The 12,276-nt window shown below is 45.2% G+C and overlaps 3 non-coding genes and 3 pseudogenes across 3 annotated transcripts; all 6 read left to right on the top strand.

Moving 5' to 3' along the window:
• Nucleotides 1-857: 857 nt before the first annotated feature.
• LOC141196981 (U2 spliceosomal RNA) lies at nucleotides 858-1,048 on the top strand. Its single transcript, XR_012269334.1, has one exon. It is a non-coding gene; the product is annotated as a U2 spliceosomal RNA (small nuclear RNA).
• Nucleotides 1,049-2,166: 1,118 nt separating this feature from the next.
• On the top strand, nucleotides 2,167-2,242 carry LOC141196949 (U2 spliceosomal RNA; annotated as a pseudogene).
• Nucleotides 2,243-3,047: 805 nt separating this feature from the next.
• LOC141196921 (U2 spliceosomal RNA) lies at nucleotides 3,048-3,226 on the top strand (annotated as a pseudogene).
• Nucleotides 3,227-9,401: 6,175 nt separating this feature from the next.
• On the top strand, nucleotides 9,402-9,596 carry LOC141196909 (U2 spliceosomal RNA). Its single transcript, XR_012269297.1, has one exon. It is a non-coding gene; the product is annotated as a U2 spliceosomal RNA (small nuclear RNA).
• A 1,115-nt stretch (nucleotides 9,597-10,711) lies between these two features.
• Nucleotides 10,712-10,827, top strand: LOC141196941 (U2 spliceosomal RNA; annotated as a pseudogene).
• A 524-nt stretch (nucleotides 10,828-11,351) lies between these two features.
• On the top strand, nucleotides 11,352-11,534 carry LOC141196895 (U2 spliceosomal RNA). Its single transcript, XR_012269285.1, has one exon. It is a non-coding gene; the product is annotated as a U2 spliceosomal RNA (small nuclear RNA).
• Nucleotides 11,535-12,276: the final 742 nt, after the last annotated feature.

Genomic DNA, 12,276 nt, shown 5'->3' with positions numbered 1-12,276 from the left:
ATATTAGGCAAGCATTTTGGAGCTTTCACCTAAATAACTACAGGTGGTGAAATAAGCTGCACAATATAATTGACCTTTCAGTATATTGTTGCACACACACCATCTATTTAGCAAATGCCCTTGTTATCAACAGCAGCCTTTTAAACTCACCTGAGCTAACAGGTATGTGCGCTGGTTACTCTGCTGCGCTTAAAATTTCTTTTTTGGTTTGCTACAATGCCTTTTCTGAAACGTTGTCTCCTTCTGCTGGAACACTGACTTCTTTCATTTAATGCCTGCAGACTATAAAAGAGAACCCAACCCAAAAAGTTTGGTTGATTAGTCTGTGGCATTCTGTTAAACTGTTGCTTATGGCGGTCTCTGTGAGCTTCTCAGCGACATTCAGCCAGCCAGGTATCCTGCCTGCAGTAGATGGAATGTGGCAATGGAACGCTGGCTGCGCGTGTCATAATAGGCTCTGAGCCTTTATATACCTGTGCACAGCAGCAGCCACCTTCAGTCTGCTGCTGGACAGCCAGCAGCAGCAGCAGCAGGAGAGGTATGTAATCAGGAGCCCTCCTGCTAAGGGTAGACAGCTGCTCGTTCCACCCCACCCCCCACCTTAATTGGTTCTCCTCCCTTCCAACGGTGTTGAGGCGGGTGGGAACAGCAGGGGGTGAAGGTGCTGTGTTTGAAGAGGTGGAGTTATGCAGATCTAAAACGCGTGGATAGCAGCAGCAGCAAGCCGAAAAGTGCAGGCATGTAAGGGATCTAGAGGTTGACAACATGTCTTCTTAACGGGAGTCCAGGAGCTCATCTCCACAAATGGACTTTTCAGGATCCTTGGGTGGCTCCGTAGTTTGAAACCAATTCTGGTTATCGCTTCTCGGCCTTTTGGCTAAGATCAAGTGTAGTATCTGTTCTTATCAGTTTAATATCTGATACGTCCCCTATCTGGGGACCATATATTAAATGGATTTTTAGAACAGGGAGATGGAAAAAGAGCTTGCTCTGTCCACTCCACGCATTGACCTGGTATTGCAGTATCTCCAGGACCGGTGCACCCCTTCTTTAATGCAGTTTCTAAAATCAGAAAGAATTGAATTCAATGTTTTTTGTTCATTTTGCTTGTTTGTCGGATTTTGGGATGGACTCTTTGGCTTTGCTTTTCTTCTCCTCATTGGATTTTTCATGTTCAAAGTTGCAGAAGCCAGATTACAAGCTCATTTTGGTTCAACTTCAGCAACTGTGCATTGCATTGCCATGTAATGTGATGCAATGCTATCTTTCTAGCTCTCCCTTTTTACTTCCTTTTGGATAAACAGACATATTAGGCAAGCATTTTGGAGCTTTCACCTAAATAACTACAGGTGGTGAGATAAGCTGCACAATATAATTGACCTTTCAGTATATTGTTGCACACACACCATCTATTTAGCAAATGCCCTTGTTATCAACAGCAGCCTTTTAAACTCACCTGAGCTAACAGGTATGTGCGCTGGTTACTCTGCTGCGCTTAAAATTTCTTTTTTGGTTTGCTACAATGCCTTTTCTGAAACGTTGTCTCCTTCTGCTGGAACACTGACTTCTTTCATTTAATGCCTGCAGACTATAAAAGAGAACCCAACCCAAAAAGTTTGGTTGATTAGTCTGTGGCATTCTGTTAAACTGTTGCTTATGGCGGTCTCTGTGAGCTTCTCAGCGACATTCAGCCAGCCAGGTATCCTGCCTGCAGTAGATGGAATGTGGCAATGGAACGCTGGCTGCGCGTGTCATAATAGGCTCTGAGCCTTTATATACCTGTGCACAGCAGCAGCCACCTTCAGTCTGCTGCTGGACAGCCAGCAGCAGCAGCAGCAGCAGGAGAGGTATGTAATCAGGAGCCCTCCTGCTAAGGGTAGACAGCTGCTCGTTCCACCCCACCCCCCGCCTTAATTGGTTCTCCTCCCTTCCAACGGTGTTGAGGCGGGTGGGAACAGCAGGGGGTGAAGGTGCTGTGTTTAAAGAGGTGGAGTTATGCAGATCTAAAACGCGTGGATTGCAGCAGCAGCAAGCCGAAAAGTGCAGGCATGTAAGGGATCTAGAGGTTGACAACATGTCTTCTTAACGGGAGTCCAGGAGCTCATCTCCACAAATGGACTTTTCAGGATCCTTGGGTGGCTCCGTAGTTTGAAACCAATTCTGGTTATCGCTTCTCGGCCTTTTGGCTAAGATCAAGTGTAGTATCTTTCGAAAAGGCGGTTTTGGATGTTGGCCACCCTAGTAGATTGATACATTATGCACACTGGGGTTTAGGCGCTTGTTAGTACGCCAGGTGGCTAATATAGTCATCTGGTGGAAAGCATGGCCCCCCAGGATCGACGCCATTGGGCCGGGAAAGATCGAAAGCCCGAAGTGTGAAGTGCCCCAGGAGTGGTGACCCTGGGGTGCCTTAACTCACTGGGATTGGGAACCCCACTTGAGTTTATGGCACATTTGCACAAGCACTTCAAATTTTCTTTCTTCGCACACACCCTTATTCCGGGCCTTCTGGCCTTAGGATGGGGAATTTTTCAATTCCCGGTCGAAGGTCCGGGCAGTATTATACTGTGAAACCTTCACTATTTATTTAATTTCTTTGTCACTGTGTGTCCACTTATTCACGTGTGTCACGTCCTACTAGGATTTTGTCGGGATGCGGTTCCCTTATGGGTTCCTCTCTTGGCAGGTCTAGGGGGGGAGTGTGTGGCCATCAGGTTCCGCTCCCCCCTGAACCCCCCTGGCTCTCCTCTTTCGGGAGGAGAGCGTTGTTGGCTCCCCTCTTCCGGGAGGGGAGCACAGTCTTTGGCTCCCAGTGCCTTGCTCGGGTGAGAACTCGGGCAGGTGCTGGGGGTAAGATTGGGTCGCCTCTGGCTTCGGCTGGAGGTGGCTTTTTGTCCCTGTTCCTCGCTGTGGCCTTTTGGCTCGGAGGGACGGGGAATGGTTTGGGGGACCCTTCTCCTTTTGGAGAGGGTTTCAAGAAGACCAGCATCCTAGTGCACTTTTTTTGTGGCACTTGTCACTTTTTTAAGCGCACTCGGGTTTTGTACACGAATTCGGGCTTTCGGAAAAAAAATCTGTTCTTATCAGTTTAATATCTGATACGTCCCCTATCTGGGGACCATATATTAAATGGATTTTTAGAACAGGGAGATGGAAAAAGAGCTTGCTCTGTCCACTCCACGCATTGACCTGGTATTGCAGTATCTCCAGGACCGGTGCACCCCTTCTTTAATGCAGTTTCTAAAATCAGAAAGAATTGAATTCAATGTTTTTTGTTCATTTTGCTTGTTTGTCGGATTTTGGGATGGACTCTTTGGCTTTGCTTTTCTTCTCCTCATTGGATTTTTCATGTTCAAAGTTGCAGAAGCCAGATTACAAGCTCATTTTGGTTCAACTTCAGCAACTGTGCATTGCATTGCCATGTAATGTGATGCAATGCTATCTTTCTAGCTCTCCCTTTTTACTTCCTTTTGGATAAACAGACATATTAGGCAAGCATTTTGGAGCTTTCACCTAAATAACTACAGGTGGTGAGATAAGCTGCACAATATAATTGACCTTTCAGTATATTGTTGCACACACACCATCTATTTAGCAAATGCCCTTGTTATCAACAGCAGCCTTTTAAACTCACCTGAGCTAACAGGTATGTGCGCTGGTTACTCTGCTGCGCTTAAAATTTCTTTTTTGGTTTGCTACAATGCCTTTTCTGAAACGTTGTCTCCTTCTGCTGGAACACTGACTTCTTTCATTTAATGCCTGCAGACTATAAAAGAGAACCCAACCCAAAAAGTTTGGTTGATTAGTCTGTGGCATTCTGTTAAACTGTTGCTTATGGCGGTCTCTGTGAGCTTCTCAGCGACATTCAGCCAGCCAGGTATCCTGCCTGCAGTAGATGGAATGTGGCAATGGAACGCTGGCTGCGCGTGTCATAATAGGCTCTGAGCCTTTATATACCTGTGCACAGCAGCAGCCACCTTCAGTCTGCTGCTGGACAGCCAGCAGCAGCAGCAGCAGGAGAGGTATGTAATCAGGAGCCCTCCTGCTAAGGGTAGACAGCTGCTCGTTCCACCCCACCCCCCGCCTTAATTGGTTCTCCTCCCTTCCAACGGTGTTGAGGCGGGTGGGAACAGCAGGGGGTGAAGGTGCTGTGTTTAAAGAGGTGGAGTTATGCAGATCTAAAACGCGTGGATTGCAGCAGCAGCAAGCCGAAAAGTGCAGGCATGTAAGGGATCTAGAGGTTGACAACATGTCTTCTTAACGGGAGTCCAGGAGCTCATCTCCACAAATGGACTTTTCAGGATCCTTGGGTGGCTCCGTAGTTTGAAACCAATTCTGGTTATCGCTTCTCGGCCTTTTGGCTAAGATCAAGTGCAGTATGCCTGGTCTGGTCATTTAAAGGCTAGTACAGCTATGCTGTACTAAAAGGAGTGGTGGAGAGAGAAGGCGAACCTGGAAAGGATGGGAGTAGTTGTCCACTTCGCAGGGACCGGGGATGCCCGGGTCCGTAATGGTTTCAGGATCGAGGTCGCGCAGGAGAAGAGAATGCATTTTTCACTGGTAAAGAAGGAGGAGATCGTATGCCTGCAGGAATTCAGGAGAGAGGGACGGTATGTGCTTGTTTTTTCTTCTGTTGGTGCATGCCAGAACCTGTACAGAGCCCTCAGGGAAAATGCTGACAATGACTTGCTTTCAGGACTTACTTTCACAGTCCTTTATTCCAGAGGGGACATACCCTTAGTGGTTTTCATGCATAATCCCTTTGTTCCCCTGGAAGAAATAGCGGATTTCCTTAAAAGACATTGTTCCTATGTACAGTATGCCCACAGAGTAGTTAGCATGGAGTCTGGACTGTGGACTGGGAAGCACAAGTTCTTTGTCCGTTTTGGGATAGACCCTCAGGGCCCTGGGGGTTTCCACTATCCCCCTTTAAATTTCAGCATTGGCAGGAATAATGGATATTTATTTTTCCCTGAAGCCCCCTTTTACTGCCGCAAATGTAACTCCTATGGCCACATGCAGGAGAACTGCCCTGAAGCAATGCTCTGCAGAAAATGTAATCTACCTGGGCACCGTGCAAAGGACTGCCCCAACCCTGTTGTATGTAATGGCTGTGGGGAGTCTGGACATGTGTACAGGGATTGCAGGGCACGCACTGGTGGAGCCAGGCTGTATGCCCAGGTTGCCTCTGCCAGCCCTGTAATGCCTGGTAGCAATGCTCTGCAGCAGAGCCGACCTCATGGAGCTGACTCCGTTGTCAGCGAAGAGTTACTTGCCTCCTCAGCTGCAGGTAATCAGCTGCCCTCAGGCAATCAGCTGCTGAATCTCACACCTGTGAGTGCTGCCGTCCCTGTGACTCAGAGCGCTCCAGCAGCAGCCTCTGTATCTGCAGTGAGAGTGGGGGGCGGAGCTACGGAGCCGGTGACGTCAGAGGGGGCGGAGCTAGACATGGAGCTCAGCGAGCAGCTCCCAGTACTTGTGTCTGCCTGTGGTGAAGGAGATGTGGAGGAGGCACTGAGCAGAACGCCCCATGTCTCCTGGGACAAGCTGCAGGCAGATGATGAGGAGGAGCAGAGTGTCAGTGCCAGTGGCACTAAGTGTGAAATAAAGGAGCAGGGGGATTTCACAGCAGCAGCAAGGTCCTCTGAAGAGACCAGGGGGAATGCTGTGAAGAAACCCAGCCTCGCTTATCATTATGCAGATGAGGGCAGTGAAAGTCCCATGAGTGAGCGGGCTTATCCAGACTTGGTTTTCTCCCCTGATTGCGATTTTTTAGAGGGGGTTCCTGCCCTCACCTGTTACCAGTCCGGCTGCCAGCCCCCAGAAGGACAAGGCTGATACAGAAATGGGGGACATGTAGAAATCTCCATAAGAAAGTTCTGATATGGCTTCCAAAGCTTCACTTAATGTCCTATCCTTAAATGTGAGGCAGATGAAATCTAAAGGACGCAGGTGTACTGTGCTCAGGTATATCAGATCGTTGGGAGCAGACATTTACTGCCTGCAGGAGTGCGGATTATCAGAAGTGCCGGACGATCAGGACTGGCCTCATGGACAGCACATCTGGTCTGGGTCTAATGTAAATAAGAACGATGGTGTGGGGATCCTGCTGGGGAACGCAGAGTGCAGCATGGACAGCTACACAGTGGTGGAGGTGGGGAGGTGCATTATTGCCATAGTGAAATATAGGGGGTGGCGGGTAAGAATAGTTAACATCTATAGTCCTACCGGAAAAGAGGAGCGTCTTGCTCTCTTGGAAAAGGTTCAGTTATTTTTGCCAGGAAAGATTCCTACCATTTTTGTTGGTGACTTTAATTGTGTTACGGATGAAACCGGTGATGTAACCGGGAAAAAATTATCCCATTTAATTTCAGATTTTTCTTTTTCAGATGCCGCTACTTTAAGGTCGGACAATCCACCACCTACATATAGGGCGGACAGAGGGGGGATCGAATCACGTATTGACAGGATGCTTTTCTCCAAAAATCTGGAGTGCATTAGTTTTAAGCAGTGTGCGGTCCCCTTCTCGGACCACGAGTGTTTGAGGGGTATGTTCAGACAGAAAGGGAGCTTTGTGCATGGGAGGGGTGTATGGAAGCTGAATGTGAGGTTGCTAGAGGATGAAAGAGTGATGAGTGAGTTTAAAAAGAAGTATGAAAGGTGGGGATACTATAAAAACAGGTTTGCATGTGTGTTAGAATGGTGGGATTGGGTGAAGCAAGAAATCCAAAAATTTTTCAGAAAATGGGGCTACAAGAAAGCCGCCATATATAGAAATAAATTCAAAGAATTAAATATGAGGATTGAATGGTTGAAAAAATGCAGTATGTCTGGGATTGATGTGAGTGATTTGTTAGTGGAAGCAAAGAATGAGTTAAAACGTGTGATTGAGAAAAAGGGGAAAGAAATAATGTACAGAACCAAAATAGAACACCTGGAAAAAAACGAAAAATGTACCAGATACTTTTTCAAAAAAATGAATGGAAAAAAAATGGATATGGATGAATTACTGGATGAGAATGATGTGAGTATAACTGGAGAGGGTGTGATTGAGGAGGTGAATGGTTTCTATAGTAGACTGTATGGGGATAAATGGATTGATTCTGGTTTGATGGGTGAAGTGTTAGGTAGCTTGGAAGATAAATTGGATAATGATGAATGTGAGAACTTGTGTGAGGATGTGATTCTGGATGAAGTGAGAAAGGTGGTGTTCAGTGCTCAGAAAAACAAAACACCAGGTAAAGATGGTATACCAGTAGAGTTGTATGTGAAAGCGTGGGAGTGCATGGGTGCGGATCTGACGGAAGTATGTAAGTATATGTGGGAGAATGGAGAACTGTGTGAATCTATGAAAGAAGGTGTGGTTGTGTTAATCTATAAAAAAGGTGAAAAGAAAAAACTGGGGAATTGGAGGCCAATAACGCTTCTAAATTCCGACTACAAGGTGTATAGCAAGATGTTAGCAAACCGTATGCGTGAAGTGATTGGGAAGGTTGTCAAGGATGATCAAGTGTGTGCTGTGCCTGGGAGATGTATAAGTGATAATCTGTTGTTGTTGAGAGATGTGCTGGGAGACTGTAGAGATAGAAAGCAGAAGTGTATGTTGTTGGCTTTAGATTTTGAGAAGGCGTTTGATAGAGTGTCGCATGTGTTTATGTTTGAAGTGTTAGAAAAAATGGGTTTCCCTAAGAAGTTCCTAGATGGTGTGAGATGTTTGTATGATGATGTGACGAGTGAAGTTTTAGTGAATGGTTGGTTGTGTGATAAATTCCTGATTAAATCAGGTGTTAGACAGGGGTGCCCTCTCTCCCCTGTTTTGTTTGTTAGTGTGATTGAACCTTTGTTATGTATGATTAGGAGAGAGAAAGCGATAAAAGGAATGCTAATACCTGGGAGTAAAGGAATGAATGTCAAGGTGCTGGGATATATGGATGATGTGGTGATTGTGAGTGAGAGTATTGCGTCTATGAGTAGAGTGAAGTTATTATTGGATTTTTTCTGTGGTGCGTCTGCTTTTAGGGTAAACTGGGATAAATGTTGTTTTAAGTGTTTTGGTGATAGTAGGATTAAGATGGATGGTGTGACATGTATGGAAGGGTCGATTAAAGTCTTGGGTATATTGCTGAATGATGATCTGAAGGGTACTGAAAGTTGGGATGAGTGTGGGTTACGGATAGAGAAGAAACTGAATTTTTGGCGAATGCGTGAGTTGACATTGAATGGAAAGGTACTTATAATTAAGGCAGTAATACTTCCAATATTACTTTATGTTGCTGGGGTCTTTCCGTCCCCATACAAAAAAATAAAAAGAGTACAAAAATTAATTTTTACTTTTTTTTGGGGGAGTAAAATGGAAAAATTAAAGAGAGAATATTTATACAAAACATATCAGAATGGTGGTCTGAATTTTCCTGATATTGAAATATTCCTGAGCCTTAATTATATTAAAACGGTGGTAGTGCTAATGGGTAAAAAGAACAAAGGTGCATATATGTTGCGATATATGGCTGGATGGATGTTGTATGGGTTATGCTGGGTGAAAAAAGATGGAAGTGTGCCTGTGGCTTTTAAATGTCCTGTGTGGTATGAGGTGATTGAAAGGTTTGTTAGAAAGAATGATTTGCTGGCTGTGTCTATGTGTGAGTTTGAGAAACCAAAAGCGGTGATGGGAAAAATGAGAGCAAATGAGATTGAATGTAATATTAATGATTTAAGATTTAATGAAGTGGCGGATGCATGGGAAAAATTGGGTACGCATGGTATGTCGAATAAACAGAAGGATGTGGTGTGGATGGCTTTGCATGATATACTGCCTGTGAGAGATGTGCAAAAGAGAAGAGATTTGATCAGAACGAATGTATGTCCAAGAGAAGGGTGTGGAGCGAGTGAGACTGTGAGACATGTGATGTGGGATTGTGATTATGCATATAGTGTGTGGAAAGGTGTGGGTGGTCTATGTAAGGAATTAGCAGGTGTGAGTTATATTAACTGGAGAGTGGCTATGTTTGGTATTGGTGCATGTGGAAAGGTGAATGAAAGGATTTTGTGGTTAATAATGGTGTGTGTCATGGAAAGCCTTTGGGATGTGAGAAACCTGGCTTTGTTCAAAAGAAAAACTGTACCTATTAATGACTGTATTCGGTTAATTCTATCTAGGTTGTACCTTATATATAAATGGGACAAGAGTAGAGGTGGTGGATTGGACGCTGAGGGCATTTGGAAGGTCATGAAATGGCGTCATCTGGTAAAGTACCAGTAATTTTATGTACCTTCATGAGAGTAATATAGCACAAATATACTAACTCTGATTTTGGAAACATAAATTTATAAAAAGAATAAAGATTAACCATGATGATGAGTTATAGTTGAGCAACTATTTGAAGGTTTTGGCGGACTTTCATACTGTTGTTTACAACAACCTGAATGGTTTTAAAAAAAAAAAATCTGTTCTTATCAGTTTAATATCTGATACGTCCCCTATCTGGGGACCATATATTAAATGGATTTTTAGAACAGGGAGATGGAAAAAGAGCTTGCTCTGTCCACTCCACGCATTGACCTGGTATTGCAGTATATCCAGGACCGGTGCACCCCTTCTTTAATGCAGTTTCTAAAATCAGAAAGAATTGAATTCAATGTTTTTTGTTCATTTTGCTTGTTTGTCGGATTTTGGGATGGACTCTTTGGCTTTGCTTTTCTTCTCCTCATTGGATTTTTCATGTTCAAAGTTGCAGAAGCCAGATTACAAGCTCATTTTGGTTCAACTTCAGCAACTGTGCATTGCATTGCCATGTAATGTGATGCAATGCTATCTTTCTAGCTCTCCCTTTTTACTTCCTTTTGGATAAACAGACATATTAGGCAAGCATTTTGGAGCTTTCACCTAAATAACTACAGGTGGTGAGATAAGCTGCACAATATAATTGACCTTTCAGTATATTGTTGCACACACACCATCTATTTAGCAAATGCCCTTGTTATCAACAGCAGCCTTTTAAACTCACCTGAGCTAACAGGTATGTGCGCTGGTTACTCTGCTGCGCTTAAAATTTCTTTTTTGGTTTGCTACAATGCCTTTTCTGAAACGTTGTCTCCTTCTGCTGGAACACTGACTTCTTTCATTTAATGCCTGCAGACTATAAAAGAGAACCCAACCCAAAAAGTTTGGTTGATTAGTCTGTGGCATTCTGTTAAACTGTTGCTTATGGCGGTCTCTGTGAGCTTCTCAGCGACATTCAGCCAGCCAGGTATCCTGCCTGCAGTAGATGGAATGTGGCAATGGAACGCTGGCTGCGCGTGTCATAATAGGCTCTGAGCCTTTATATACCTGTGCACAGCAGCAGCCACCTTCAGTCTGCTGCTGGACAGCCAGCAGCAGCAGCAGCAAGAGAGGTATGTAATCAGGAGCCCTCCTGCTAAGGGTAGACAGCTGCTCGTTCCACCCCACCCCCCGCCTTAATTGGTTCTCCTCCCTTCCAACAGTGTTGAGGCGGGTGGGAACAGCAGGGGGTGAAGGTGCTGTGTTTAAAGAGGTGGAGTTATGCAGATCTAAAACGCGTGGATTGCAGCAGCAGCAAGCCGAAAAGTGCAGGCATGTAAGGGATCTAGAGGTTGACAACATGTCTTCTTAACGGGAGTCCAGGAGCTCATCTCCACAAATGGACTTTTCAGGATCCTTGGGTGGCTCCGTAGTTTGAAACCAATTCTGGTTATCGCTTCTCGGCCTTTTGGCTAAGATCAAGTGTAGTATCTTTTGAAAAGGCAGTTTTGTCCTTGGGCTGCCCTAGTAAATTGATGCATATTACACACTGGTTTGGTGCACTTGTTAGTACGCCAGGTGGCTCATAGAGTTATCTGATGGAAAACATGGCCCTCCAGGATCGAAGTCACTAGGCTGGGTAAGTGTGAGGGCTTTGGAGCAATGTGCCCCAGGAGTAGGCGCCCTGGTGGGAGTCCAAGCTTACTGGGACTGGGAAACCCAGAAAGACTTGGCTTCGTAGCACGCCGCACCTTTGCCAATCATACTTTCTGAGCAACCCCCCCTATTCCTGGCCTCCGGGCTAGGAAGGGGAATTTTTATAAACCCGGTCGGAGGTCCGGTCAGCTTTGGGCTGAGAAACCAACACAGGCTCCAGCTCCACTAGGGTGGCAGCCTAGATGGAAGCTGGGAGCACGAAAACGGCTCTTCTCCGGCTTCGGCTAGGGAGAGCATCGGAGATCCCTGACCCTCGCTGTGGCCTTCTGGCTCGGAGGGATGGGGATGGTTTATTGGGGACCCTCTCCTCCGGGAAGGGTCCACATGAATCCTCGCCTCGTGCGCTGTTTTGGTGTGACTTCGGTCACATTTTTCAGTGCCTTGGATGCAGCTTCAATCAAAAAAATCTGTTCTTATCAGTTTAATATCTGATACGTCCCCTATCTGGGGACCATATATTAAATGGATTTTTAGAACAGGGAGATGGAAAAAGAGCTTGCTCTGTCCACTCCACGCATTGACCTGGTATTGCAGTATCTCCAGGACCGGTGCACCCCTTCTTTAATGCAGTTTCTAAAATCAGAAAGAATTGAATTCAATGTTTTTTGTTCATTTTGCTTGTTTGTCGGATTTTGGGATGGACTCTTTGGCTTTGCTTTTCTTCTCCTCATTGGATTTTTCATGTTCAAAGTTGCAGAAGCCAGATTACAAGGTCATTTTGGTTCAACTTCAGCAACTGTGCATTGCATTGCCATGTAATGTGATGCAATGCTATCTTTCTAGCTCTCCCTTTTTACTTCCTTTTGGATAAACAGACATATTAGGCAAGCATTTTGGAGCTTTCACCTAAATAACTACAGGTGGTGAGATAAGCTGCACAATATAATTGACCTTTCAGTATATTGTTGCACACACACCATCTATTTAGCAAATGCCCTTGTTATCAACAGCAGCCTTTTAAACTCACCTGAGCTAACAGGTATGTGCGCTGGTTACTCTGCTGCGCTTAAAATTTATTTTTTGGTTTGCTACAATGCCTTTTCTGAAACGTTGTCTCCTTCTGCTGGAACACTGACTTCTTTCATTTAATGCCTGCAGACTATAAAAGAGAACCCAACCCAAAAAGTTTGGTTGATTAGTCTGTGGCATTCTGTTAAACTGTTGCTTATGGCGGTCTCTGTGAGCTTCTCAGCGACATTCAGCCAGCCAGGTATCCTGCCTGCAGTAGATGGAATGTGGCAATGGAACGCTGGCTGCGCGTGTCATAATAGGCTCTGAGCCTTTATATACCTGTGCACAGC

The sequence above is a fragment of the Phyllobates terribilis genome, unplaced genomic scaffold, assembly GCF_046119375.1.
Source record: "Phyllobates terribilis strain yellow unplaced genomic scaffold, ASM4611937v1 Scaffold_76__1_contigs__length_6945272, whole genome shotgun sequence".
In the NCBI taxonomy this organism is placed as follows: domain Eukaryota; kingdom Metazoa; phylum Chordata; class Amphibia; order Anura; family Dendrobatidae; genus Phyllobates; species Phyllobates terribilis.
Note: the sequence above shows the minus strand (reverse complement) of the source record. Positions and strands in the feature narration are given on the sequence as shown.